The following is a 5466-nucleotide window of genomic DNA, read 5'->3' as shown; positions in this document are numbered from 1 at the left end:
GGCCGCCCCTGACCTCGGACGCGGGGTAACTCCTCTTGTCGCGCCCCAACCTCGGACGCTGGATATCTCCTTTCGGCTGCCCTCCCTGACCTCGGACGCAGGGTAGCTCCTCTCGGCCGTTCCTGCGCCGTCACTTGTACAAGTATTTAAAAAATATTTTCTCTCGAGTTTTAGAATTCCTACTTAAGCCTTGTTTACGCCCATAATGCTGGGTTTGAATAGTGATATATATATTTTTAAAACACATAAATAAATTACAATTAAAAACCAAGCAGTCTGTCTATTGTTATCCAAAATGTAGATTCAGCTTTTGGGGATTGTTGAGCCAAAAGGCACAACCAAGCCAAAGATGGGGAGAAGGAAGCATTTATTGTTTCTGTGACGAGTAACACATGTGATCTCTGCCAGAGCAGTGTCTCTCTCTCTCTCTCAAAAGCAAGTTGGGGAAAGTTTTAACCCAAAGGTATGTGGATTTTCATGAAGGGGTTTGAGCAGTGGAGAATTCAGCACAGAACTCAGGCCATGATCAACAACGTCCAAGCTTTTAGTTGATTAGAGTCATGAGGGTCAACATTATCATTCAGTCCTCCTCCTAGGTGTGGGCCTTAGTTCTTCAGAACTCGAAGACTGTTTCAAATTGTTATGTCCGTCCCTTTAGGAGGAACTAGCACTCTGCTTTATGGCTGAACTGTTTTTCTTGAGGCTGAAGAGTGGTCTCCAGTTCCTAAAAGTGGTTCCCTATTGTCAGTTGCCAAGAAAATGGGACTTCAAGTGGCTGCAAGGAAATGAATTTTGTCAACACGCTGAGGGAGTTTGGAAGGGAATCTCTCCCCATTTGACTCTGGAGATGGCTGGTTCATTAGCATGTGTTTTGAGGATGGAATTTTAAGAAAAGCGTTGCCAGGTATCTAAACACCTATAGACCTGGGCTTTCCAGGTGGCTCAGATGGTAAAGAATCTGCCTGCAATGCAGGAGACCTGGGTTCAACCCCTGGGTTGGGAAGATCCCTTGGAGAAGGGCATGGCAACCCACTCTAGTATTCTTGCACTTAAGTGTTTTCCAGAAACCCATGTAGATCTATGCTTTCATAAATGCTTCTCTACCTTATGTGTAGAGGAAGAAATCCTTCTTGATAAGCTGGTAATTTCTGCCAAAGTTTTCTTTTAGATTTTGGTAGCAACAATTTAACAATGATTTTTGTGGTTTGTTACAAGATGTGTTTCAAAGCTGTAAGGTTTGCTGTTTGTTTTGTCTAGGAACTACTCATCTATAGAAAGCCTTGTTTCTCCTCCATCATTTCAACAATGTTTACTTTCTTTCATAAATGAAACTTATGTGAGACTATCATCAATTCTGAATGAGGCACACACTGAACCATGTTTAGCATCTGGTTTTAATTATTTTAGATTCAAATGATGCTCTAAGAAGGAAGTCGCTCAGTCGTGTCCGACTCTTTGCGACCCCATGGACTGTAGCCTACCAGGCTCTTCCGTCCACGGGATTTTCCAGGCAATAGTACTGGAGTGGGTTGCCATTTCCTTCTCCAAAGAAAGAAGGAGCCTCAGCTAAATTAGTTTGATTCCTGTAGGTTTGGATTCAAAGCACCTGCCCATCTTATCATCCGTATTCAGATTTACGGGAGATTAAGAACTGAAGTTAGAGAATCTTTGAGACTCTTACAGAAAATTAAAAAATTCAGGTCTTTTTTTGTTAACCGGCCAGATGGAATTTAATGATAACTCAAATTGCATCCAATATTTAAACACTAACAAAATGTGTACAATATAGAAAAAATTCAGACGTAAGAAATTGAAGGTTTAGAAATAAAAAATTTCATATTTATCTTCTTTTAGTATCTGTTCCTTGGGTGATACAATGGACTCAAGTTTCCGTTAGCCTTTATACAACAAGGGGGTGATGGTAATACACGCTTACATTGGAAAGCAGCTTGTACTTTATAACTGGACAGGAAAATCGTTTGGTGAAGGAGAAGGCCAAAGGAATCGTAGGCTGGTGGCGTGGTACAGGCCCGGGGTTACCCCTGAGGAGACAGTCTCAGCCCCAAACCACCGTGACCACCTAACAAAACCGCTTTTCCCCTGGAGCCACGCCTTCCGGCGGTAAATCACGGCAGCCCACCAGCCTCCGCGACCTCGTCGCGACCTCGCGGTTTGGTCCCACCCCGCCCATCGCTCCGCCCCCCGCTTCGATTGGCTCGTCTGTCCGTCACTCCGGGAGACGCTCTGGACCGCAAGGCCCTGGAGCCCGTGCTTGAGTCTGTGCAGCCGACCCTGTGTGAGGTGCGGAGTGGAGCCAGGCGGCTTGCTGGCGCCGGCAGCCTGGGTGGTGAGTGACCTTGAGGGGAACTGACGAAAAGGGCGGCCGAGGTGCAGGACGCCAAGCAGTCGCCCTGAGATGGGGGCTTCAGCCGGGCAGCTTCCCTCGCTGAGGCGGGCGCTCTCAGTTGGCCTCCTCGCGTCGTCTAGGTTTTCCCCGCGTCTCAGAGAAGACGCGTGCGCCCCGCTTCTGTCGGCCCCGGTGGGTGACTCCTCCTGAGGTTCCCCTTCCTTTCCTTTCACTAACGGTGCCTCTCAGCTTCCCTCCCTCCTCAGCGTGCTTGACACCCCCCTCACTCCCGACCGTTTTCCTAATTGTATCCCGCTCTCCATCACCATCGCTGCCAGAAACTTTCTGTCTACCTTCGACAGGGTGGGAAAGACTCCTCAGCGACCTGAAGCGCGATATAAAGCGCTACAGAAATGTAAGCTCTTGTCCCAGTTGCTGACTCTTGATGAGGATAGATTCATATCGAATACATGACTGTTTTGTTCTTGGTCGTACCCTGTTGACACATACATGTCATATTGGCGTTAGATATACTGTTCAGACCTTGAAACTGAACAAAGCCAATAGGGCTGTCAAACGTGGAGGCTCGATCCAAAACGTTGGAACAACCATTGATAGAAAAGACTTCTCTTCGTTAACCTTGTGTGTCTTTACCATGATCAGACTATTCTGAAGCAAGCGGGAATGGGGAGGCTGAAGCAGTTACATTAGTGTTAACCAATCCAAACTTGGATTCCTCCCCCCGTGCGCAGCAAAGCTCGTCTCCTGACACCAGGTTGTGGTGAAGGAAAATGTAGCATTTGTTGAAGGCGCCAAACAAGCAGTCAGGGTAGCTGATGCTCAAAAGGCTCAGACTCCCTTGTTAGGGAGGGTTGGTGGGTATATGATCAGCACATGGACGTTTTTCTAATTGGTTGGTGGTGAGGTAACTGGGAGTCAGTATCCTTGATCTTCTGGTTCCAACTGCTCTGGGTCAGCATGCAGTTAACTTCATACACCTAGTGTGGGTTTTAGTGTCTGCAGAGTGGCTCAAAAGATATGGTTCAGAATATTATCTATAACCCTTAAAGAGAAACTGAAGGTTTTTGACTTTGTTTTATGACTGAACTATTATAATTTTCTCTTGCTCGATTGTTTTCTTTTATTTCTGTATTTTCTCAACTCTGATTAAATTTTGTTCTGTGGAATTCAGGGAAGTCCTTGGAGGCTAAAGCTTTGCTATAAATAAGAGGCAGTTGGAGGACATGGGCACGGGGGAATCTGTGCTGAGAAGGCCTGATAGGATCCTACTCAGGTAAATTAGTAGCGCAGCTTTAAAATGAGCACTGGATTAAGAATTTAAGAGAAGACACTGAAATGCTTTCTAAAGTTATAGGAAGGTCATTCACATGAGGGTTGGGCACACGTGTATAAGAAGTAAAATGATAAGATTTTGTATCTTGTCTTTTTGAGTTAATATACAAAGTAGGAGGATTCTTGATCAATACTGAGTTAAACAATTTATATGCCTTATTTTTTAGATGTTTTATATTAAAATAACTTTCATTGTGAAAAATAATGTGCCCTGAGTATAATTTATGTTGTATTCTTTTTTCACATTAGAACTTTAGTTCACCTAAAACTTTGTTCTGTGCATAATGTGATAAATGGCTGTTAGTAAAGTTTTGTCATTGTTCTGTTGCTATTTGGAAAACCATGGCCCATGAGCCAAATCTGGCTCACCATCTGTTTGTTGTTTTTAAAAAATTTTATTTATTCATTTGTCTCCTTCAGGTCTTAGCTGCGTGTGCGGGATCTTTTGTTGTGGCCAGTGGGCTTCTCTAGTTTTGGTACGGGCTGAGTTGCCCCTGAGGCATTTGGGATTTTAATTCCCCAACGAAGGATCAAAGCCGTGTTCCCTGCATTGAAAGGTGGATTCTTAACCACGAGACCACTGGGGAAGTCTTCTCACTATCTGTATTTGTAAATAAAATTCTGTTGGAACACAGGCACATCCATTTTTAAAATTTATTGTCTGTCTTCTCTTGTGCTACAACATCAGAGTTCAGTAGTTGTGACAGAGACTATATGGGCTTCAAGGCTTAATATATTACTGTGTGGCCATTAACAGAAAAAGTTTGCTAACCCCTGAAATAGGACATCCCTTCCTCACTGATTGGATAATGTCGTATTCCCACATAGCTTTGATATATACATGTTTGGTTTTGAGCTTTTCTATTCTGTTTTGTCTAGCTCTGCATATATAATACAGTGTTTTAATTACTTTAGCTTTAAAATAAGACAATATCCCGTGGGTTAATTGCTTCCCTTACTCCCTGTACCAAGTTGTTCTTTACCTTATTTATTCTTGGCCCTTAGATCCTTCATACTAATTTTTGTGATTAGTTTATTAAATCCCATAAGAAATTTTTTTGAGGTTTCAATAGGAATTGCTTTGACTATAACATATTAGTTTGGAAGAGTTGTCATCTTTGCTATATTCAGTCTTTTCATTCATGAACGGAGTGTATCCTGACTGTTTTCATGTTTTTTAATGTGACCTTAAGATCGTTTCCTTTAGCGAAACATCAGGGAGATGGGCTTCCCAGGTGGCACTAGTGGTAAAGAACTTGCAAGTCAATGCAGGAGTCAGAAGAGGTGTGGGTTTGATCCCTGGGTCAGAAAGATCCCCTGGAGAACCCTCCTACACTGTTGTTACAATGTTCACGTTAGAACTTTAGTTCACCTAAAACTTCATTCTGTGCATGATGTGATAAATGGCTGTTAGTAAAGTTGGTGGGAATGCAAACTAGTACAGCTACTATGGAGAACAGTGGGGAGAGTCCTTAAAAAACTGAAAATAGAACTGCCTTATGACCCAGCAATCCCACTGCTGGGCATACACACTGAGGAAACCAGAATTGAAAGAGACACGTGTACCCCAATGTTCATCACAGCACTGTTTATAATAGCCAGGACATGCAAGCAACCTAGATGTCCATCAGCAGATAAATGGATAAGAAAGCTGTAGTACATATACACAGTGGAGTATTACTCAGCCATTAAAAAGAATACATTTGAATCAGTTCTAATGAGGTGGATGAAACTGGAGCCTATTATACAGAGTGAAGTAAGCCAGA

General features: G+C 43.3%; 1 long non-coding RNA gene across 2 annotated transcripts in view; it reads left to right on the top strand.

Annotated features, from left to right (window-relative positions):
- The first annotated feature begins 2247 nt into the window (after nt 1-2247).
- Nucleotides 2248-5466, top strand: part of LOC104996456 — an 82935-nt gene continuing 79716 nt past the window's right edge. For both annotated transcript variants that reach the window (XR_826192.1, XR_826193.1), the window contains exon 1: nt 2248-2347. This is a non-coding gene — a long non-coding RNA (uncharacterized LOC104996456). The remainder of the gene's footprint in view (nt 2348-5466) is intronic.

This window comes from Bison bison, unplaced genomic scaffold (assembly GCF_000754665.1).
Source record: "Bison bison bison isolate TAMUID 2011002044 unplaced genomic scaffold, Bison_UMD1.0 scf7180017864295, whole genome shotgun sequence".
NCBI classification, from domain to species: domain Eukaryota; kingdom Metazoa; phylum Chordata; class Mammalia; order Artiodactyla; family Bovidae; genus Bison; species Bison bison.
Note: the sequence above shows the minus strand (reverse complement) of the source record. Positions and strands in the feature narration are given on the sequence as shown.